Source organism: Balaenoptera acutorostrata, chromosome 1 (assembly GCF_949987535.1).
Source record: "Balaenoptera acutorostrata chromosome 1, mBalAcu1.1, whole genome shotgun sequence".
Taxonomy (NCBI): Eukaryota; Metazoa; Chordata; class Mammalia; order Artiodactyla; family Balaenopteridae; genus Balaenoptera; species Balaenoptera acutorostrata.
This window is the reverse complement of record NC_080064.1, coordinates 151919119-151944346: the sequence shown is the minus strand read 5'-3', so window position 1 is coordinate 151944346 and position 25228 is coordinate 151919119. Positions and strand designations below refer to the sequence as shown.

The window sequence follows — 25228 nt, the reverse complement described above, 5'->3', positions numbered from 1 at the left end:
AATATAATGTTATATGTAATAAATATATTAGAATTTGATGATGCTAATTCAGATGGTCTCACAGGCTTATTTTTAGTCGCTCACTATGTTTGTCTTTGTTTTTACCTCCACACTCACACACACAAACACACCCCATCAAAAATCTTTATTAATGGAGTGGGGTGCTGTGATGGGTGTGATTCTGCATACAAACTCACATAATCACATTCAATGTCCTCTAAAGACTTACCATCTAGGACCAACATATAGTAGGTGCTCAATAAATACTTTTGGGTGGTTGGATGGCTGGAATTAAAAAAAAAAAAGAAGACCCATGTGGTAACTGGTGAGACATATTAGGAATGACTGTATTGGGGGCTCTAGGGCAAACACGAGAGTATGACTGGCATGGAGGGAAAAGGGAATGTGTGATTTTTTTGGCAGATGTGCATGTGTGAGCTCTCCTCAGATTGCCCTAGAGCTAGTCCTGGAGGAATAGTTGGTTCCCAGGCTGCCGAAATGATGCATAGACAAGGAATGCCAAAGTGGCACCCCCTGACAGGCCCTGTGTGGGTGGCAGTAGTGAGGAAGCAGGTATGAGGTCCAGAAGAGAAAGACCAGGCCCTGCGGCTATCTCTATTTTTAATATGAACCACCGTAGAAGTTTTAACCGCAGGTGATCCAGCAGGTGAATGGACAAATAAACTGTGGTACATCCAGACAATGGAATATTATTCAGTACCAAAAATAAATAAATAGAGCCATGAAAAGACATGGAGGAACATTAAATGCATATCACTAAGTCAAAGGAGCCAACCTGAAGAGGCTATGTACTGTATGATTCCAGCTACATGACATTCTGGAAAAGGCAAAGCTTTGAAGACAGTAAAAATGTGAGTGCTTGCAAAGGGTTAGAGAGGAGGGAGGCATGAATAGGGGGAACACGGGGGATTTTTAGGGCAGTGAAACTACTCCGTATGATATCCAACGATGGAAATGTGTCTTTATACATTTGTCCAAACCCACAGCATGTACATTCCCAAGAGTGAATTGTAATGTAAACTATGGATTTGGGGGATTATGATGTGTCAGTGTAGGTTCGTAAGTTGTAACAAATGTACCACTCTGGTACATCTAGTTGGGGAGAGTGTGGGTAAGGGCAGATAAGGGGCACATGGGAACTCTCTGTACTTCTGCTCAATTTTGCTATAAATCTATAACTGCTCTACAAAATAAAGTCTTTTTTTTTTTTAATCCAGGTGAGGTGATAACACCCTTCTGTATGTAGAGTTCAGTCCACACTGAAGTCACAGAGACTTGGGCTGGCATCTGAGCACCACCATGACCAGCTCTGTAACTATGGGAAAGTTTCTTAACCCCTCTGACCTCAGTTTCTCTAACTCCACAGGATTGTACTGCCTTCCTCGGAGCATTTTGAAAATTAAATGAAAAACTATATGTAAAGTGTCTAACCCAGTACTTGGGATATACAAGTAAATATATGCAACCCCTCCCCAATTCCTCCCTTAATGATTATGATTATTAAACATTCTGATGGTTACTAATTTCAAAGTCAGGCCAGTGGAGGAAAGCTGTCTTGAGTGAAAGTGACCTTCTACTAGGAAGGGGATCTGTGTGTGGGAGTGGGCGTGTGTGTTCTCACATGCTCAGTCACAGATGCTGGCCACAGAATGCCAGACGTGGCCTTGAGCCCAGGGACGCAGCATCAAGCCCCTCACTCAGCTTTCTCCCGTGAAAAGGTCAGGATGATGGAAGGCTGTCATATTTAGATGATGGCTCGTAGGGAAGCCTCGATGGGTTAGTCACCTATGATATGACATCATATTGCCACTCAATATAGTAACAGCTGTTGGTTGCTTTGGGGGGCAGGGGGCAGGGTCAGCTTTTCTTGACCAACCATGCCTCAAGGATAAATTGGATGGGACCAGACAGGGAGACATGACAAGTGGAGAAATTCTCCCCTGAATAGGGTGTTCCACAGCTTCCTAAGGATTTTCGGCACCCACCTCAAAATGTGAGTCTTGACTTTTCTTTGTTTTGGGGGCTAAGCAGGGGAAATGCCATGGGAAAAAGGTATTTGGTCAGGAAGCCTCTAGCTGGAGGGATACCCAACACAGCCAGGGTCAGCCCCACCCTGGAGAGGAGTGGGAAAGTGAGTTCCACGCACCATCACATGATATCTATATGCCACCCAAAGAAGTGGTCCGAGGGTAGGGGATTAAAAGCCCTGGAATTAGGGTGCTGCAGAATCTCTAGGTTGGATTAGGCATTTTACCCTCCCAGGTTACATAACTACACTGGGGCCAAATCAGCAGCCCACTGAGGCAGTGATGTCTCAGCCTTTGAAATGAGCCTGGATGAAGCCATGGTTTGAGGGTACCACTGATCAGTGCCATAGTTAATCTGGGGTACTGATCAGTCATGCCATAATGGAAAGCCACTGGATGTGGTTAACCCCTTCCTTCCAGTGAATTCTCCTCCTTGACGTCTCTGCCTCTTGCGCGGCCTTGTTCCTTGGGGATAGAATGCTTTGTATCAGCAGCGTAGATGCCTAGGTTAACTGCGGAGAGCGGACTCTTCCTGTGTCTAAACTGGAATAAGTCCAGAGTGAGGAAATAATGAGGCTGGAGAGAAAAAGCCCTGGACCAGGGGTCAGGAGACCCTGTTTGGCAGCTGCTTCTGTCACTTTCTGAGCCTGTGACCTTGGGTAAGTCACTGCCTCTCTGTAGATTTTGGTTACTCCTCTTGTCTGTAAAGGTATGTACTCTGGGGGGGGGGGGTCCTTTAACCCTAGCTGGCATTCTCCAGTCCTCTAGGTGTGGATTCCCTGTTCTGTTGTTGGTGGAGTAGAAAGGGCCCCACTGTCTGGGTGTGTAGCTCTGCCACGCGCTGTGTGACCTTGCACAAGGACACCCCTTCTCTGAACCTCAGTTTCCCCACTTATAAAATAGGGGTTTTTAGTGGGAAGCAACCGCGTAGCACAGGGAGATCAGCTCTGTGCTTTGTGACCACCTAGAGGGGTGGGATAGGGAGGGTGGGAGGGAGGGAGATGCAAGAGGGAAGAGATATGGGAACATATGTATATGTATAACTGATTCACTTCGTTATAAAGCAGAAACTAACACACCATTGTAAAGCAGTTATACTCCAATAAAGATGTTAAAAAATAAAAATAGGGGTTTTTGTGAGACATGGGTGAGATAATGAACCTGGAAGCCTCTTCGGGAGGCACCATGTAAATGTATTTAAATGATTTCCTGAGTTCCCAGGGGGAAGGCAGGCTGAGAAGGGGTCGGTTGGGGTTACTGGCAGGTTGCACTGTGACCGGGGCTGGGAGAAGGGGGAGGTGGCGGTGTGGTAATCCAGGCCCTGAAACCTCCAACCCTGTCCTACTCGGTTCCTCTTCGCGTCCCAGCAGCTTGGGGACGGAAAACAATTGAGAGGTTGTAAGCGATGCTGAGAACAGCCCGAGAGCGGCTGCAAACTCTTCTCTGAGGGGTCGCGCTGCTGGGGTGGGCACAGCGCCAAAGCAAAGAGGCCGAGGGGACCCGGGCCAGGGTCTGGAATCCGCGTACGAATGAGCCCCCTCCCATTTCCTATGGATGCCCCAGGGTCATAGTCCTGCGCCGCGCACCTCCTGGGCTGCCCGGCATCACGTCCTATGGGTGTGAAAACAGCTCCAAGGGGAGCCCTGGAAATAACATCACGGCTGTATATTCACCAGAGTGACCTGTCTCAACTCATCCCTCCGGGAAAATCACAGCTCTTCTAGAGAAACTCTCCAAATTCCTGCTTATTCTTCACGTAAACGGATTAACCTAGGGTTGGCGATTTTACTTCGACTCTCCCTTTCATGTTGCAGCGAAAATGAAATCGACGACTCCTTTGAAGCCGTTCTTTGAGCCATATTCATAATTTCTCTTCTCTCCCACCAAAAGGGCGTTTCTCTCTTTTTGAAATTTTTGTTTTTGAAGCCTCAGGCGCTGAGAGGCTGGGAGGAGGCGCGGCTGCCATAGGAGCAGCGTGCTGTCCGCCTGCTGACTCATCTGACATTAACATAATTATGTTTCAGGAGTCAAAGTGATTTTCAAACTATGAGTAATGCGCGGTATTAGAGAGAATGTTTACAAGGCAGCGGGCATTTCAGCACACTGAGGGAACCAGCTGCTGCTAACAGCTGAAAAGTGAAGGAATAAGAAAATGCTCTCAGGAAAAGAACCTTTCTTTCTGGGTTCCTCTTCCTTGGAAAGGATTCAGATTTCTTGAAAGGCAGGTGAACTCAGAGTTCCCTGAGAAAGGATCCAGAGCTAGCATTTTTTTTATCTGAATACCTGGATGTCTGATCATTTTATATGAAAGCAAACTTTTTCATAGTCTTAGTTTTTATACACCCAACTCTAGAGAAAGATGGATTTAAAGATTTCAGCAAATTTATTTCTTAAAGCCGATTTATTGCCAGTATTAATCATCATAATAATAATCGTCTAAAGTTGTGTGAAGAAATGGGCTACTTCTTCTAAGACAGGCATGGGGATACAAATCATTTCCTGAATTTTAAAGATGGGGAGCAAAAGCCCATGGTGGGTGGTGAATACCTTCTTAAAGCTCTGTTGTCTAATTAGTAAGAGAAAAGTTTGAGAGCCATTGAGTACCGTTAGCCAACTTTTAGACCTCAGGAGAGAAAAGCTGAGCTCCATTCCTGTTCCAAAGCTGTGTCTGTCCCTTTCCTCTGTTTCCTGGTCTCATAATGGGAATATTAATAACACTTGTTTTGCCTGCCTGAGAGGATGAGCCTTGAGCTCTGGGAGGGTAGGAACAGTATCTGCCCACCACTTGTACCCCCAGTACCCCACTGTACCTGGAGCTTGTGTATAGTAAGTGCTCAGTAAGTATCTGCAGAATTAATAAATGAGACAAAAGCTTTGGACATCAGAACTCTGTTCTTCTGTTTATTTGGTCTTCTTGGCTTTATCTTCTTGCCTTTAGTTCCTTCTGCCCAGGGCTGGGGGGCTCAGCAAGTGGGGCCATGCTTAGAGACTCATCTACTGAGGCACAGCACTAATAAGGAAAAATAACTGCTCACATCCTTGGGACTAACTGCTAAAATCAGATGGAAGTAGAACGCTCAAGTCAGAAACTCCTTTAAAAAAGGCTCACTCAAAAACATGGCAGTAAATTTAACTTGTTTATATGTTGGAGGTACATCAGGAGAACTGTCAGGCTTAATTTCACCTGCTGAACCTTGAACTGAAATCATCACTGCAGGTGTAATAACAATAAAGTCAACCTAGTTTGCGACATTGTGATGGCAGGTGAAAGATAAGTAGTTAGACTGGATAAGCCCTTGAAAAATAAAAGTTCCACTCAGGTACATGCTGAAAGCTACAAAAGAGAAGGAGAAATCAGGAAAGGTTAATCCTGCTTTTTTTTTTTTAATTAATTAATTAATTAATTTATGGCTGTGTTGGGTCTTCGTTTCTGTGCGAGGACTTTCTCTAGTTGCGGCAAGCGGGGACCACTCTTCATCCCGGTGCGCGGGCCTCTCACCATCGCGGCCTCTCGTTGCGGAGCACAGGCTCCAGACGCGCAGGCTCAGTAATTGTGGCTCACGGGCCCAGTTGCTCCGCAGCATGTGGGATCTTCCCAGACCAGGGCTCGAACCCGTGTCCCCTGCATTGACAGGCAGATTCTCAACCACTGCGCCACCAGGGAAGCCCCCTGCTATTTTTTTTTAATGGGAAAAACACTCATTTGATTTTACATGCGAGAACAGATTTCCAAATTCTGATAAGGACTTCAAGATAGCTCTGTTCTCTTGTTCTTTCTGTTCCTGCTTCAGCTTCTAGATCTTTTGTCTCCTTCTTTTCCCTCTTCCCTCCATCCCTAAGTTAACTCCTTCCTTCTGTTCTGGTTCCCAGGTTGCTTCCCTCCCCAGGCATTCCTTCTCATCTCATAAACTGTCTAACGGTTTCTAAACAACTGTCATTCTCATGGTGAATGGTCAATACTGTAAGGGTTTTTTTTTTTCTAATGTAAAAAGAACATGTATTAAACTAATTATAAATAAATTGTTTGCAAATAAATTGTTAATTATTTTTAAGCTACCAAGCTTGATCACACACAGAAATATTTCTGTTCACTTAGGAATGTCTTTGATGAAGCAGTAAAAATTAATTTTATCAAATCTCATCCCTTGACTACACTACCTTTGAATGTTCTACATTTGCATCATGGAAAAAAAGGGGGTGGCCCCCAGGGAGAGACACACACTAAGAATCCTAACCTGCCCTCAACTGAGAAGCCCAGATATGTTTTTGGTGGACTATCTGGATTGACTGATCTCTCCTCTCCCCACCCATTGAAATAATATTGTTAGGCTTACTTCAAACAGTAAATATAAACCAATACATTCATGTCTAATCAATCCAAAATGGTTGTAAAAGAGAGTCAGGATATGTGGTCCTATACCTAACATATGAAGATGATGCCAGGAAAGAAAACATGTGGGCTCCCAGTGGCTGTCATTTGGTGCTTCTGCCCTAGACACGCTCTCCAGTGGGGTAAATCCAGGCTGGGAGCGCTTCTAAGGCTCTGAACTTCCATTGCTCTTTCTATCAGAGCTGCAAGTCCAGGACAGTCTTGATTTCACATGCTCTACTCCACTGTTCCTGTACACTAATGCTTGCCAGGCTAGGAACCCTAATTTGGGTTTGGATGACACAGTCACTATTCGTTAAGGCATCTCAAGTAAAAAGGCTCTTCACTTTTTTTTTTTTTTTTAATTATTTATTTATTTATTTATTTATGGCTGTGCTGGGTCTTCGTTTCTGTGCGAGGGCTTTCTCTAGTTGCGGCAAGCGGGGGCCACTCTTCATCGCGGTGCATGGGCCTCTCACTATCGCGCCCTCTCTTGTTGCGGAGCACAGGCTCCAGACGCGCAGGCTCAGTAATTGTGGCTCACGGGCCTAGTTGGTCCGCGGCATGTGGGATCTTCCCAGACCAGGGCTCGAACCGGTGTCCCCTGCATTGGCAGGCAGACTCTCAACCACTGCGCCACCAGGGAAGCCCAAGGCTCTTCACTTTTGATCTTGATTTATTTTATAAATATTTGTAAATAATTTAATATTCATGTAATAGTGTTATTAAGTTAGTAGCAGGTTGCTGAACATTTGAGATCCAAATGTTTAACGTATATTCTAAAATAAACTTCAGCTGTTTAGACCCCTCACAGAATAAACTCATTCTAATTTTTCCCCATATTCCCCCTTTATATCTTTTCCCCTTCCTTCCCTCTATTTTTCTCTCTCTCCCTCTATTTTTCCTTCCCTCCCTTCCTTCTTTCCTCTTTCTTGTGTTTTGTTTGTTCCTTTTCGTAGATATCTTTCTTAAAAAATATATCTAGAAGAAGATAAGAAAAACTAACTAAGGCACCTAGGACTGGATAGGGACTTTTCATCATATGCATTTTTTGACTGTTTCAGTTTCTAACATGTACACATATACTTTTTCCCAATTAAAAAAAAATGGTCAACCAAAACAGTGTTTTATACTCTTTCTCTTTTCATTTTTTAAAATGTTTTTTTCCCTCAATTCTGATACCAGCCTATTTCTTCTTCCCAGAACAGCTTCCAAAGGGAAATGGGGAAGAAGAGAAGGGAGGAGGTTGACAGGAGCTAAATGCCTGTGTGTCCACAGCACAGATATTAAGGGAATGGGTTAGCCTAACAGGATCAAGGAAGTTTGGGCCTCTTTTCTTTTTTTTTAAACTCAAGATGTTTACAATATGTTTAAACATATTTCCACATCATTAAGTATTTTACAACATCATTTTAAATAGTTGTACAGGAGTGCTCAGTTAATTTATTATCTTTGTACTGTAATTTATTTAATTAGTACTCTATATTAAACATTTGGGTAATATCAGGTTTGTCAATATTACAAATGGTGCTGTAATAAATTAAATTTATTAAATAAATATTCTTGTAGCTAAATCTTTGTGCATAACCATTCTTATTCACTTTAAATATCTCTTTTCAAAGGAGAAGAAATATATTTCTCAAAGGAAAATAAATCAAAGAGTATACAACTTCTAGGGCCTTTGATATATATATATTGCTCTTGATATAATTTTAATTTTAATCTTAATTTCTGTAAACATGAAATTTCCACCTGTTTGTTAGGTTTTATTTCCTATTTATAAACTTTCTGTTAAGAGCCTTTGCCCACATATTTGTTGGTATCTTAATATTTGCAATGATTTAGAATGTTTTATGCATGTAACACATATATAGACAAAACCCTCCTTTTCTAATATTAAAAAAAAAATCATCCTCTGGCTTGGTATTTGTATTTTAATGTTGGCTATATTTATATATTTTTTGACACACAAAGGTTTTTAGTTTTAAAATAATCAAATCTATCAATATTTTCTTTTCTGAAGAATGACCCTTTCCACATAGAACTTTGAAAATTGTTTCGTATTTCCTTTTTCAAAGGTAAAGTTTACGTATATTACATATTTACAGTGAAATGCACAAATCTTAAGTGGATGGTTCAGTGAGTCTTGACAAATAACAGAGGCATAAACCTACCAAGATTTAGAAATTCAAAGGGTACAGGGTTTTTTTGAGCTGATGGTTGCATATATTGATGAATATATATTAATCATTAATATTAACATATTAACATAATATTAATCATGGACTGTACACTTTAAGTGGGTGAATAGTATGGCATGCGAATTATATCTAAATAAAGCTATTAAAGTATATATAGAGAGAGAAATTAGCATCATGCCAGAAAGTTCCCCAGGGTCCTTTCCCAATAAATCCTTACTCCCACTCTACACCAGAGGCAACCACAGTGTTTAGTTTCTTCATTGTCAACTAGTTTTGCCTGTTTTAGAAGTTTATATAAATGGAATCATACAGCATGAACTCTTTGGTGTAAAGTTTCTTTCACTCAACATAATATTTAAAAAATTCATCTGTGTTGGTGTGTTTCAAGTTTCTTTTGGTTGTCAAGAGTAATATTTCATTATGTGCCTATATTACAGTTTGTTTATCAATCCTCTATTTATGGACATCTGGACTATTTCCAGTTTGGGGCCATTATGAGCATTCTTGTACATGTACTTTTATGGACATATGCTTTCCGTTCCTTCCGGCAAATACCTAGAGGTGGAATTGCTGAGTCATAGTGTGGACATATGCTTTCATTTCTTTGGGGGAAATACCTAGGAGTGGAATTGCTGAGTCATAGAATACACATATACTTAGTTTTATAAGAAACTGACAGACTTTTTTCCAAAGTTGTTGTATCATTTTTTACTCCCACCAACAATGCAAGAGAGTTTAAGTTGCTCTGTATTCTCACCAATTTTTTTTTTTAAATAAATTTATTTATTTATTTATTTTTGGCTGTGTTGGGTCTTTGTTTCTGTGCGAGGGCTTTCTCTATTTGTGGCAAGTGGGGGCCACTCTTCATCACAGTGTGCGGGCCTCTCATTATCGCGGCCTCTCTTGCTGCGGAGCACAGGCTCCAGATGCGCAGGCTCAGTAATTGTGGCTCACGGGTCTAGTGGTTCCGCGGCATGTGGGATCTTCCCAGACCAGGGCTCGAACCCGTGTCCCCTGCATTGGCAGGCAGACTCTCAACCACTGCGCCACCAGAGTAGCCCGGCAGGTGCATTCTTAACCACTGCGCCACCAGGGAAGTCCCTGTGTTCTCGTCAACTTTTGATGTCAATCTTTTTTATTTTAGTCTGTCTGTTGGGTGTGCAGTGGTAGCTTATTATAGTTTTAATTTACATTTCCTTGATGACTAAAATTACTGAACATTTTTTCATGTGCTTCTAGTCTTTTAAATAGTTTTGTATTTATATCTAATTACACCTATTAATCCATCTAAAGTTATTTTTATTATAATTTGAGGTAAGTCTCTAAATTTATTTTTTCTAAATAACCAATTAACCCAGTATAGTTAATTAAGTAATAATTTTTTTCCCTACTGATTTGTGATGCTTTCCTTATCATAGACTAAGTTCTTGTGTATAATATTGTTTCAGAATATCTATTCTGTGCAATTGATTTGAACATTTATACATATGTTCTTGTGTCAGTTCCACAGTTTTATTGATACTTGCTTCTTAAAATTGTTTAATACCTGGCAGGGCCACTGTCCCATCATTCCTCTTCATGTTCAACATTTTCTTTGATGTTTATACCTAATTATTCTTTCAGTAAACATTAGAATGATAATGTCAAATTCTAAAAGAATCTTATTGAGATTTTTGTTGAAAGTATATTGAGATACAAACTAATTTGAAAAATACTGACACTGTTGCCACAGAACAATATTCAAATTTTCTTCTGTATTTGTCAGTAACATTCTGTAGTTTTTGTTATATGGATCCTTCACATTCTCTTTAAAGCTATTCCAAGGCATTTAATAGAGGTTTTCCGTGTCATCACTGTTAATTTTTACTATTGTAGTTTGATTTTTTTTATTATACTTTCTAACTAGATAGCATTTCAATACAGAAAAGCTACTGACTTTTGTATCTCCTTTGTATATTTAGCAGTTTTCTGCCAGTATGTATACTATTTAATTGGTCAGAACTTTCAGTTAAAAATCAAATAAAATTGGCAATAAACTGTATCCCTGCTTTGTTCCTGATTTTAATAATATTGCCTTAGTATTTCATTCTCACAGGTGGTTTTGACTGGTTGAAATAAATATTTTGTTAATGTTAAGAAGGAGTTCTTAAATTTATGATCATTTTTTAATAAGGACTAGCTCATTGGATCTCATTTGGATTGAGAGAGAATCTCATTTGGATTTTCTTTTTAAACTGGTGGATGTGATATATTATACTATTGGATTTTTTCAAATATTAAGATGTAAAACCTTTTCATTCTAAGTTAAATCCTTTTGGGGATATTCTTTTGATACTCTGTTGTCTGTTTGGATTTCTTCTCTATGTTCATAATTTAGATAGGTTTATTATTTTCTTTTTTTGAGCTGTCTTTTTCAGGTTTTGACATCAGGGTTATCTCTGTGAAGTAAATTAGATAGACTTTCAAAGTTTTTCAATGTTTTGAAGTAATTATTGAAGCATAGTAATTATGTATTCATTAAGAGTTGAAAGATTTTCCCTATAGACTTTTCTAGGCCTAGGCATTTTTTCTCTGGAGGGATTTCTTTTGCTCTTTTCTTCCCTTAGTTTCTTCAGCTGTGATTACTGTATTTAGGTTTAATACTTCTAATTTTTGTAATGTGTGTATTTCCAGAAGATCATTTCATCTATGTTTTCAAACTTATAACTTACGATTTTGCTAAGTGTTCTCTTATTTTAAACTATATCCTCCTCATCTGATGTTGAATCCCTTTTTTATATTTCTAATTTTATTAGTCACAGGTTTTTTTTCCTTCTTTACTTTCTCTAAAGTTTGTCTATTTTATTGTTTTTTTAAATAAGCTCTTGAATTAATTTTATAAACTTTCCTATATTCTAATTCATTTAGTTTTGGTTTTGCCTTTATTCTTTTTCTTTCTCTTGATTTTTAAGGGATTTTATTGTTGTTATAAATCCTTGGGTTGAAGACTTTCATTTTTCCTTTCCTTGAAAATAATGAAAACATGAAGACTGTAATTTCCCCTTTCAGTATACTTTAATAACATTTCATAACTTTTAATATGGGATGTTCTCATATTAGTTATCTTCTAACTGCCATGTTCTTATATTTTAATTGTTATTTTGTTTTAATTTCTGTTTATTAATAGTGTTATTCACCTGTGATGAAAGAATTAAGCTTGTGTAATTACTGCGTCTTAAATTATCTCCTATTTATGGTTATATGCATTGCAAATACCTTCTCCTGTTGTGTAATTTCTTTCCATTTTGTTTACATATCTTTTTACTTGTGCATAAGCTTTTGTCTTAATGTAATTAAATATATACCCCTTATTTGGTTGTTTGTATGTTTGTATATTATATAAGAAATCTTTCCCTACTTGGTGATGATAAATGTACTTTCCTATATTTTCTTCTCAAAGTTGCAAGCTTGATTTCACATGTAGGTCTTTAGTCTTTATGGCTGGGTGAGTAGGAGTCTGATTTCTCTTTCTTCCCACATGGATAACCAGTTGTCTAAGTCCTACCATTTCCCCCCATTGCATTGTGATGCTACCTTCGTTGTACAGAGTTTCTTCATGTGTATAGGCTATTTCTGGGATTTTGTTCTGTTCCATTCATCTATATATCTGTCCCCTAGGTCAATACCAGCATGGTCTTTAAAAATACGTAAATATCTAAGAAGACAAGTCTCCCTACCCTCTTCTTCTTCAAAATTATCTTGACTCTTTTTGTCCCTTTCACATGAATTTCAGAATTATTAAGAATCACACACAAATAAACACACATTTTGAGGATTTTTAAAATTAAAATTGCAGTAAGCCCATAGATCTATATGGAGAAAATTGACATTTTCATGTTATTGAGTACTCTAAAGAGTGGACATGATATTTCTCTAAATTTATTTTGGTCTTTCTTTATATTGTTCAATAATACTTTTATAGTTTTCTTCATAGAGGTCTTATACTCATTTTAATAAATTTAATGCTAGGTGCCACATAATTTCTACTACGGTGAATAGAATTCTTTTTTTTTTCCTATTATATTTTCGAACTAGTGACTACTACTAGGAGTGCTATTGATTTTTGTGTGATTTTTTAATCTAGCATACTAGCTGAACGCTTTTTAATGCTAAGAGTTTCTCTGTGAATTTTTTTGAATTCTTTATGTAGACAGTCACATTTTCTGCAAACAAGAACAGTTTTCTTTCTCTTTCCAGTCCCTGTGTCTCTCCTTTCTTTGCTATTGCAAAGAAGATCAGTCAAGACCCTCAGCACTATGCTGAATACAGACTTATAACTGGTATCCTTATGTTATTCCTGACTTTAATGGAAATGCCTCTAAAATATAACCAGTTGGTATAATATTTGTTTGTAGAATTTTGGTATACGGCCTTTGTCAGGTAAAGAAAGTTGCCTTCTATACCTAGTTTGCAAAGATTTTTCTTTAACCATGAATAAATTCTGCATTCCATGGAATGTCTTTTCTGCATTTATCAAAACGACACTAAAATTTTTTTTTAAAAAGGAGAAACTTTTTTTCTCTTTTAGTCTTTAGTAGGTTTTCTAATTTCGAATTATACTTTCAATTTGAGATTAAGTCCTATTTGGTCATGATGTTTTCCTTAACATTTTGTATTTACATGAAAAATGAGATTAAATTATAATTTTGTTTACTTGTATTTGTCTGACTTCAGTATCTCAAAAAATAAGTTAGATAATCCTCTTCCTTTTTTCCCTCATTCTGTGGAACAGTTTATTTTTTTGTTTCTAAACAGTGTTTATCTATTTTTTGAAGATCTGGTAAAACCATTTGGGCCTTGTGTCTTTGGAAGAAGGAAACCTTTTGATTAACAGTTTAATTTCTTTAATGGTTAAGGCTTTATTCTGATTTCATCTGAATAAATTACCAAAATTTTATTTTTTCTTAAAAAATAAATTATCCATTTCTTCCACATTTCCATATTTATTGCCATGAAGTTTTTAATAGCATTCTTTTATTTATATTTACATCTCCATTGAATCTATTTCTAACCACTTTTTATTCCAATTTTCTGTTTGTGGGGTTTTGTTGTTGTTGTTGTTTCTGTTTTCTTGATAAATTTTGCTCAGGGTTTCTCTATTTCTGTAAGTTGTTTCAAAAAATCAACTTTGGGTTTTATTCATCTTCCCTAAATACTATATCTTTAATTTTTTCTCTTATATTTATTATTTTCTTATTTCTAGTTTATATTTTTCTACTGTTGCTAGTTTCTTAAGTCAATCGCTTTATTTATTTATTGAATATATTTTTAAGGTATTTAGTATCCTTATTTATTTATTGAATATATTTTTAAGGTATTTAGTATCCATTGTTCTCTTGACCACAACAAAGCCTTCAGCACTTTTTGGTTACCTGTTGAACCCTGCTTCCTATCAGGTTATTTTTGTTTCAGAGTTGTACTTTCACTCTTTTAAAATATTTTTTTAAAGTTTTTGTTTTTGTTTTTGTTTTTACAATCAATAGTTAGCTATATTTGTTAAAATATAATTTAGTAGTTCTTTTAGTGATAGTCTATGACTGGTAAATTCTTGGTCTTGGCATGTCTGAAATGTCTTTATTTGCCAGGGTATTGAATTCTGGACTGACAGTTACTTTCCCTCTGCACTTTGAACATATTATCCTCACTGTCTTCTAGAATCTACTGTTGTCATGAGAAGGCTGCCATCAAACTAATTTTCATTCCTTTGTAGGGAATCCATCTTTTATCTCTGTTAACTTTGGATTATCTTTCTCTTTAATGTTCTGCAATTTTGATACCATCTGTTTAGGTATGGATTTATTCTTATTTCCATGCTTGGTACCCAAATGTACCTTTGATTTGAAGTCTTCAATTCTGAAAACGTCTCAGCAATGATCTCTTTAAATATTGCTTGACTGTCCTTCCCTCCTTTCTCTTCCTTCAGAATTCCCCTTAGATAATGGTCAGTCGGTGTCTCTAAATCAATCCTCCACATCTCTGAATACTTTCTCTTCTCTGCCTGGACTCTGGGCATGTTCCTAGCACCCCTTTCCACCTCACTACTGTGCTCTTCAACTTTATTCACACCAGAAATTTTCTCATCCAGGGCATCTTAAATTTCAATGATTGTATTATTCATTTCTGAGATTTCCAGTTGACTCTTTAAAAAAAAAAATAGGGACTTCCTTGGTGGTCCAGTGGCTAAGACTCCATGCTCCCAATGCAGGGGGCCCAGGTTCGATCCCTGGTCAGGGAACTAGATCTCACATGGCACAACTAAAAGATTCTGCATGCTGCAACTAAAGAGCCTGCATGTTGCAATGAAGATCCTGTGTGCCGCAACTAAGACCCAACGCAGACAAATAAATAAATATTTAAAAAAATAATAAACCTGGTATTGTTTTCACCTAGTTTGTTTTATAATTTCTAATATTTTTTATCCCTCTCTCTTGACACCTTAGATGTACTTATTCTAAAGTCTTTGTTAGGCTGATCTATAAAATTAGTTTCACCGTGGAGTAAAATCTTGTCCTCATTATCAACTTTGCTGGCCGTCTTTCTAAGCATTAGATTTCTCCGTGTATTTTGGAATTTGGTTTGCAGGCTCATTTCAGATGGAAATCATGTTTGTTTTGTTGCTGTTTTCTTTCTCTCTCTTCCTCACTCATACCTCCCTTTTCTTCCACTAGTGTATTATAGTTGTCCCACCTAGCCCTCCAGCTCCCCAACCCCAAACCAGAGTTTCTGGTGGCATTTCAGGGTTGCTGCCACATGAGGATGATAGGGACACAGCAGATACAATCACTGACTCACTTCCAATCAGCAGGCTGTGTCTGCATCCTCCTATACCCCTAGGCCTGCAACTTCTAGCAATTAAAGTCCAGGCAAATCTCTGCAACCTCAGCCTCTCTTCCCAAGCCTGAGAAACTCAATTCCATGTACCTCCCCATCATAAAATCATAAGCTCCATTAGGAGAGGGACTGTATGTATTTTGATCACCACTATATACTGAGTGTGTAAGATAATGCCAACATATAGTAAGCTGAATGAATGAATGGTGACTAATATGTCACAAACATGATTAAACCTTTGGAGTTGAATCTGGAGCTTTATTTACTCCCACTCCCGCTGGAGCATGGTCATCTAATTCAGAGGATAACTTGTATCTATAGAAGAGAAGGACCACTGGTGTAAGAGTTAAAAGATCTTGGTTTCAGTTTGGCTCTGCTCCTTGCCTAGCTAAATTACCCAATCATCTTAAACCCAGAGTTCCGCTTCTATAAAATAAACATCCATGGTTGGATGGCAACGCTCTACCCAGATGGTGTCTTGCTATACCAGCCTAGATTCCAGAGTGAGAATAACAGAGCAAATCCTCAGCCTACGGATATGTAGTGTGAATGAGAAACAAAGTCATTGTTTTTAAGGCATTGAGATTTTTAGAGTTGCTTGTTACCTAAGTAACCTTGGCTATCCTGATGATACAATTACTTACCTGTATCCCTCCTCTCCACAGATTTTGAGATCTGTTGAGGGGAGGATCCTCTTTTTTGCACTACTGTTTCCCAATTTCCAGTTTAGTATGTAAATATGATAATTGCATTTTATTTTCACTACTAAGGACAAACACATTAAAAGCCAGTAATTATCCCACATTTGCAGTCTTCCAATTTTCTGAGAAAACTGTGACATTTGTCTAGAATCCTCAGAACTATAATACTATTTTTAGAAGTGTCATGGTGCTCTTTCTGGAGATGGGAAGACAAAACTTTTGACCTGAACATAATTTAATTTTTGCATGATGACATGCAACATTATCGTAAGCCTCAGTGACTCAGTGATGGCAGCAGGAGCCGACACAATGTGTGGGTCTACTGGCCCCGACAGGAAATGCCCTCTGACTGTGATACTCTTTGAGTTCTTGGTCTCGGGTTTCCATGGGGCTTCTGCTCTTACTCATGATGCTGGTGGCGTGCGGCCTCGAGTGGAAAGGCCAGCCACCTTCCTAGTTTGCTTCCCACTGTTCCCTCGAGGTGGAAAACATGAAAACCAAGAACGCAGAAAGACAATGACTACAGAATTCAGTTTTGAGTAGATATCTACAAAAAGTTCAGCAGTGCCCTGAGAAAAAGTGCATAAAGGCCATGGCATCTCTTCTGGGTATCGTGGAGGTTTGTTTTGTTGCTGTTGTTATTGTTGCTGTTTTTTGATTCATTACTTTTTTTTTTTTAAAGGATTTTCTTATTTATTTATTTATTTATTTATTTATTTTTTTGGCTGTGTTGGGTCTTCGGTTCGTGCGAGGGCTTTCTCCAGTTGCGGCAAGCGGGGGCCACTCTTCATCGCGGTGCGGGGACCGCTCTTCATCGCGGTGCGCGGGCCTTTCTCTATCGCGGCCCCTCCCGTCGCGGGGCACAGGCTCCAGACGCGCAGGCTCAGCAATTGTGGCTCACGGGCCCAGCTGCTCCGTGGCATGTGGGATCTTCCCAGACCAGGGCTCGAACCCGTGTCCCCTGCATCAGCAGGCAGATTCTCAACCACTGCGCCACCAGGGAAGCCCGATTCATTACTTTTAAAAGGCAAAAAATACTGTGATTCCATAGATGTGTGTCCTGCTATAAATATTAAACTTTATGGTATAATTATTAATGACTTAAGGGAAATAAACAGCGTAAACCAAATATGGCCTATGCTATGAAAATACAAACCATAAGAATTAAAGCATAAAACAATTAGTATCCCGAGGAATACTTAATACATGGATGTGAACTATCTTACACATATATACAATGAAAGCTTGGCAGTGTTTTAATATTTGAAGTTGCTAGATGCATGGCCTCTAGATAAGGAATATATTGTGGTTACATATTCCTAAGGCAATACAGTTTTATTATTTTCAAGAACATAGACATTAGAACTCAGCTAATAGAATGTTATACACAGTCATCTTTTAATGGAGCAATTTATAAAAAGCACAGAGATTTCTGAGTAAAAGAGAGCTTCTAAAACGTGTGTGAGGAGCCAGAAAACAATGTTTTCCTAGGCTGGTGAAACATCTCTCTTCCCCCCACCTATAGGGCTTCCCAATTTAGCAAATAAAAATACATGATGCCCAAGTAAATGAGAATTTGAGATAAAAATGAAGAATTTTTAGTATAAGCATATCCCACATATTGCATGGGACATACTTATACTAAATCTATTTGTTGTTTGTCTGAAATAAAATTAACCTGGGCATCTTGTACTTTATCTGGCAGCCCTTACCCACCTCACCTCACTTTTTTTTAACCCTCATTTTGCACCATCTCTGGGAAAGAAGTTGGCTGGCTTCTGCCCCAAACTCCACAAATTCTGTATTAGTGAGCTTGCAATAATGCGTTTTCAATTACACGTTGTGAGGCTTAAGAGACGAGGAGCACCAACCAATGGATCTCAAACCCACTGCACCCTTGTAAAGCAGTGCGACCTCTAGAAATTCTCCAAGGGGAGGGCTCTGTGGGCTGGCCCCATAAGGCCCTATTTTAGTCACAGTCAGCGCTGGAGAAAAGACACACTGGTCATGAGATTCACCTTGGACCATGTCACGAGAGAGTCAAAACTAAATGCCTGGGCCTTCCCTAGTGGCTCAGTGGTTAAGAATCCGCCTGCCAATGCAGGGGACACGGGTTTGAGCCCCGGTCTGGGAAGATCCCACATGCCACGGAGCAACTAAGCCCGTGTGCCACAACTATTGAGCCTGTGCTCTAGAGCCTGCAAGCCACAACTACTGAGCCCGCGTGCCACAACTACTGAGCCCACGCGCCTAGAGCCCGAGCTCTGCAACAAGAGAAGCCACCGCAGTGAGAAGCCCGTGCACTGCAGCGAAGAGTAGCCCCCGCTTGCTGCAACTAGAGAAAGCCCGCACGCAGCAACGAAGACCCAACACAGCCAAAAATAAAATAAATTAAAAAAAAAAAAACTTTATAAACAAAACAAAACTAAACTAAATGCTGAAAGAAAGCTTGGGAGGAAAGATCTGTCTCCTGAGCCGAGGACTCTGGAAGCATCCTTCTGAAACATGCCCACATTTTTTTAGCAGTCAGAACCCCTGACAGCTCTCCCTGCACAGAGATTGAGCAGCAATTTTTTTTAACCCAAAAAAGAGACTGAGTGATTTCAGGGAGGTATTCAGGCGCTGCCACAAGACCCAAACTGAGGAGGGACAGGAGACACCAACTTTACCAAGCTCGTGATATAAATACACTGATTTATTTACTCCTCATTCCTGCGTGCCGTGGTATGGCCCCACTTTGCAAACCAGGAAACAGAGGCTCAGAGAAGTCCAGCCCCTTGCTCAGAGTCACATAGCTCCTAGCAGAGCTTGGATTCAAATTCGGGTCTCTGGGGCCGCAGAAGGCCAAGCCCTATTTCCATGCCACCAGTCTTCCTCTCTGGGAAGAGGGATGGCTAAAGAATGCCAGGCTTGTGGACTGTTCTAGAAGAGATCATAGGATGTCATGGAGCAGGTTTATTTCTAACCAACTTCTGAGAGAAGAGGAAAGGTCGTGAAGTATAACAAAATGAAAACGGGCTTCAAAGCTGGACACACCTGGGTTCAAATCCTGCCTCTACCACCTTTTAGCTGTGTGATTTTGTTATCTAGTTTCTCTTCATCAGTCAGGATCCCAGCAGGAAAATGATGACAGAGACAAGGGGTTTAACTGAGGAGAGTTTAATAGAGGGAATTTTAACTGAGGCTTTGGCAGCATTAAGGCAACCAACAGGGGAGGATGAAATACAGAGAGACAGTTATAGCAGGAAGCCATTACCACCCCAGGCCTGAAGGGGAAGAGGAGGGAATATTTTACTGTTGAAAGCTGGAACCATAAAACAGGGCCCGCCTAAAAGGAGCTGTGGCCCTGGAGGACGCAGCCACTGTCGGAGCCATACCTGGAACAGAGGTCCTAACCTTGGCCTCTCCTTCCCTGGCCAGGAGCCCAGGTTGTCTGTCTGTAGAGGTCAGCCTCCCAGGGCCCAGAGCAGGGCGGACATGGATGGAAGGGGCGGGGCTGGGGCACTGTAATCAGAGAGCAACAGCGCTCAAGCTGAGCGTCAGTTTGCTTTTTTAAAAATGGAAATCACAGCACCGAGCATGTGGCGTTGTTGTGAAGATGAGAAATAAATCGACTGACACACTCAGAAAGTATTTACCAAGCACCTACTGTGTGCCAGGCTCTCTCCCACAGGTTCAGCGTTGACCGAAACAGACAGGATCTCTGCCCTCATGGAGATTATACTTAAAAGAAAGCCAGACGTTACATAAGTATTTACAAGGGGGAGGAGATAAAACACCGCGAGAGGGTACTCATAAACAGTAGCTACAATTGTTTTTTAAAGTCTCCCAAAGAACCCATCTCACATAGCACTTCTCAATTTCTCATAACAATATTTATTAACAACCTTTACCATCAGGCATTGTTTTCCCCACTGTACTACAAAGTTCTGAGCATCCTGAAAAGAGAAAACAGCTGTTACTACCTGTATTAGTTGGGGTTCTCAAGAGAAACAGAACCAACAGGAGATAGATAGATAGACAGATGATAGGTAGATGGATAGGTAGATAGATGATAGATAGACAGATAAATAGATAATAGATAGATAGATAGATAGATAGATAGATAGATAGATAGATAGATAGGTAGATTTATTGTAAGGAATTGGGTCACAAAAATATGGAGGCTGGCAAGTCCTCAGATCAGCAGTCAGCAAGCTGGAGACCCAGGAGAGCTGGTGGTATAGTTCCAGTCTGAAGGCCAGCAGGCTTGAAACCCAGGAAGATCTGATGTGTCAGTTGAAGTCTTAGCTCAAAGGCCTTCAACTGATTGGATAAGGCCCACCCACATTAACAGGGCAATTAATCTATTGATTAAAATGTTAAACTAATCCAAAAACATCCAGAGTAACATTTGACAAAATATCTGGGCACCCTGTGGCCCAGTCAAGTTAACAAACAAAATTAACCATCACATTGCCCTAGAGTCAAAAATTCTTTAAGTTGCCCGTCTCTGTCTCCTTCCTGCCTAAATCTGACTCCTCTCTTTCACCTGGAGTTTCTCCAGGTGTGGCTCCCAGGCCACCTGCATCAAACTCTGTGGGAGCCTGTTAATTGTGCAGATTGCAGGGCCCCAGCCAGGCCTCCTACATGAGAGTGCCTGGGAGGGAGACTGAGGAATCTGCCCATTTTTAAGCCCTTTGACCATCAAATGGTGGCCCCTCTCCAACCTGCTGGAAACCAACAGGAGGAGGTGAAGAAAACTCTACAAGGGAAGGTGTGTTCTGAGGTCCAGGGAGGCCTCCAAAGGCACAGGGGAGATGGGCCTCCGTAGTGAGGCAGAACCACAAGCATAGTGGGGAAAGAGGGAGGCTTATGAATGAAACCAGGGGTTGAAGAAGGACTTTTTCTGTTTGTGGTGGCTTTGGGGCTGCTAAGTACAGAAGGACCCAAAGGCCCTGCTGGATCCACCTGCCTATCCACCACTCCAAACTCATCTTTGCTCTCTCCCTTGCTCGCTATGCTTGTCACACTGAACTTCCTGTAGTTCCTCAAACAGAAGAGCTCTTCCCTGCCTCAGTACCTTGGCTCATGCTGTTCCTTCTGCCTCTTATACCTCTTTGCGTGGCTGGCTCCTTCTCATCCTTCAGGCTTCAGCTTACCGAGAGCCCTCTTTATTTTATTATTTTTTTAAAAAAAATTATTATTTATTTATTTATTTATTTTTGGCTGTGTTGGGTCTTCGTTTCTGTGCGAGGGCTTCCTCTAGTTGCGGCAAGCGGGGGCCACTCTTCATCGCGGTGCGCGGGCCTCTCACTATCATGGCCTCTCTTGTTGCGGAGCACAGGCTCCAGACGCGCAGGCTCAGTAGTTGTGGCTCACGGGCCCAGTTGCTCCGCGGCATGTGGGATCTTCCCAGACCAGGGCTCGAACCCGTGTCCCCTGCATTAGCAGGCAGATCCGAGAGCCCTCTTTAAAGGGCCCTCCTCACACCACCCATCCAACATAGATCCTCCCTCTCAGCCTCTATTTTACCACCTGTTTGTTTCCCCCAGAGAATTTATGAAGATGTGTGATTTTTCAATTTACTTGTTTGTGAAGCAAGAGCAAATTTCATAGGCTACATACTCTTATGCATAAAATGTAATCAATTATCTTGTATAATTATTAATGTCTCTGTCACAGGAATCATAATCTAGTCTTCTTGGGATGAACTCAGCCAGATTAATGATTATGGAATCATTTCAGGTTATCCATTCAGTCAAATTCAGCATTCTGCCCTTGGGTCTCTTTCTCAAAATAATGGTTTTGCTAAGGTGTAGGGTCCCCTTAGCCTTTGATCATTGGCATTCATCCCCCTGACTTCCTCCTAAATGACCCAGGTCTTGTTGTGGCTTCCCATGCCCTCTGCATCTTCCTTTTCCCCAAACTCGTTGGGTTCTCCAGCCTCTCTCGACTCTCCTGGGTCCCACCTGTGGGCAGCGGGGGTCTTGGCTACTCTTTGTGCACCGTGCCACGAGGCTGCTCTGGGTCCATCCACCTGGATGCGTCACACAGCCATGCCTCTTTACCCTCACACACAGGCTTCTCTGGGAAGTTACTTGTGGTAGGGGATACAAGTGTCCTCTGTTCTGAGGTTAATCAAACTTTCTTGGGGCTTCTATGATCTTCTGAGCCCGGAGCCAGACTGGAGATGGAGGGAGACCCACACAGGCAGCTCCCACCATTTCTCCCTCTCCTGATTCTCCCTTCTCTCCCAAGCTGGTAGAGCTTTATCTGGGGTGGGAGGGAAGTCAGTGGGAAGGAATACTATTCTTGGGACATGGTACAGAGTCGATGGTGCAGAGGTAGATCCAGGAGGGCATCCGCAGCCCTGAGCACGGTGCCTGGCACATAGTAAGCCTTCAGTGAGTATTTGGTGAGTGAAAGAACACATAAACAAACGACTGTATGTGTATGTTTTCTATCTTGGATGATACACCTGCCCAGAATAACCTTGGAGAAAGTGCCAAAGAACTTAGTTTGGTGAGAGTTTCAAATGTCCCCCGCGGAATAGTTTGTCCCCTCTCCTCTTGAGCGAGAGCGTTGCTCTCTGCAAGCCAGGGGTGAATCGGAGCACAAGAAAATAAACATATGAAGTGCTGCACTGGCAACATGCTCCAATCACCTTTGAATTTTATGGGAAAGCAAAAAATAACCAACAGTTATCGGTGATAAGCCTCAAAAAGTGACTTTTTGTTCATGTCAGTGCTACAGACTTAGAAATCCCAAAGGCAGTTGATGGAGAGCTAATTCCCAGTTTCGCCCAAGTCACTGCAGTGCCCTGGAGAAAGCATTATGATTACTTTCTAGGAGGCCCCTTCCCTGGGTAGAGGAGCCCTCTGGGTGCAGCGAGAATCACTGGGGATTTTCCATCTCTGACAAATGGACACTTGCACTGACTCTGACACAGGCTTCGCTTTTTTCTCTGAAGGTGGGGTGGGTGAATCAGGGGAAGGAGAGACGAAGAGCATTATGTTTAGAAAAGATATGACCATTTGGAAGTTAAAAACAGTGGAGGCTAATAATTGAGCAAAGTGATGTATTTAAACGATTGTGTTTGATAGGCTCTTATAATAATATAAAGCTCAAATCACACATAACTGGTGTTCAATAAATTTAAGACATGAGTACATTAATAAATAAAGAATATTCATAACTATGAGCTTAAAAAAGACTCTTGAAAGCTGGCCTGGGAACTAAAATATTCCTTTATTATATTGTTTCTATAGAAAAATACATTTTGCATTCCAAACAACTGACTTCAACTGGACTTTTGCAGAACTTAGGGTTACTGCCATAAGGGTGGGTTACATGACACAAACCACAGTCTCTAGCCTGGCCTCTTGTGACCAACCCACATGTTTAGAAGCCTACAGGCTCGGCTCAGGGAAGTAGCCATTGGCCGAGGGACAAAGTATTGCTAACAGGGTAATACCCCAGAATGTGAACTCACAACAGAGAGCAAAAAATGGTAAATAAAATCCAGCCTCGCTGTTTTAAAATCAATTGCAACTTCAGTTAAAATGGAGCATTAACCATTCATTCATTCACACACTCATTAAAAAAAAAAAGACTCGGGCTTCCCTGGTGGCGCAGTGGTTGAGAATCTGCCTGCTAATGCAGGGGACACGGGTTCGAGCCCTGGTCTGGGAGGATCCCACATGCCGCGGAGCGGCTGGGCCCGTGAGCCACAATTGCTGAGCCTGCGCGTCTGGAGCCTGTGCCCCGCGACGGGAGGGGCCGCGATAGAGAAAGGCCCGCGCACCGCGATGAAGAGCGGTCCCCGCACCGCGATGAAGAGTGGCCCCCGCTTGCCGCAACTGGAGAAAGCCCTCGCACGAACCGAAGACCCAACACAGTCAAAAATAAATAAATAAATAAATAAATAAATAAATAAATAAATAAGAAAATCCTTTAAAAAAAAAAAAAAAAAAGACTCATGAAAGCGAGCCCCACTCAGGGACTCCAACCCAACCCAGACAGCCAGTCTTCAACTGTCTGCATATATGTGAGTTGGTCTAGAACTTCCCTTCCTTGTATTATCTAGTTCCACCAACCCTGAAAACTTGCAAGAGATAATAACTGATTGTTGTTAGAAGCCAAAAAAAAAAAAAAAAACCATGGGTATCTCCGTGTATCTCTCCACAAGCCCCTTGAAACTAACACCAAAGGGATAAAAAAATAAAATTGTTTTAACTTATAAGGACAGAAAGGACAGGAGGATAGATACTAACAGACGAGAGATATCAGCAGAATTGTAGAAGATGGAAAGCAGGCATGGGTTGGGGCACATGTAATTAATTTAGCAAAGCAGAAGGAGACCAACTGAGGTGCCTGTTGGCCGGGGATGGAGCTCTCTCTACAGAGCCCTGTGGGGCTCAGGATCTGGGGGCACCAGTACCTGCAGGAGGTGAGGGGTGAGGCTGAAACCAGGGGGACTACTTATAAATCTGAATCAAGGGGTGGGACAGGGAGGGTGGGAGAGAGACGCAAGAGGGAGGAGATATGGGGATATATGTATATGTATGGCTGATTCACTTTGTTATAAAGCAGAAACTAACACACCACTGTAAAGCAATTATACTCCAATAAAGATGTTAAAAAAAAAAATCTGAATCAAGAGGGTGACCCCCTAAGTAGCTTACCCTACCCTCTGTAGCCAGATGACTACACTCCCACCCTGAGAAGCTTCTCTTGAAGGAAAACTGAAACTGGAGAGGCTCAGGACATGAAGATTCCAGGCAGGGTGTGGACTTGGATGAAAATGAGAGGTTTAAATGAGACTCTGCACATTCTGAACTTTGGGACACTCGGCACACTTCCTACCCTGCTCACAGCCCCCAACCAGGCAGGTTTCCATCAGTCCCCATCAGAGGGAAGTTAGAGAAAACATAGGGTTTATAACATTGAGGACTTCCAATGAAGAATCCCATCGCATCACCCTGGGACATTACCACCAGACCATGAGGCTCACCCACACACAAAGAGCCCCCATCCTCTTTTTAACACCTCAGTCTC

The 25228-nt window shown here is 40.9% G+C and overlaps 1 protein-coding gene across 1 annotated transcript in view; it reads left to right on the top strand.

The window, feature by feature from the left end:
* The first annotated feature begins 1941 nt into the window (after positions 1-1941).
* The window catches only part of ATF3 (activating transcription factor 3), a 55040-nt gene continuing 31753 nt past the window's right edge, over positions 1942-25228 (top strand). Inside the window, exon 1 of the mRNA XM_057556172.1 lies at positions 1942-2014. The gene's annotated coding sequence lies outside the window, so the exon portion shown is untranslated. The remainder of the gene's footprint in view (positions 2015-25228) is intronic.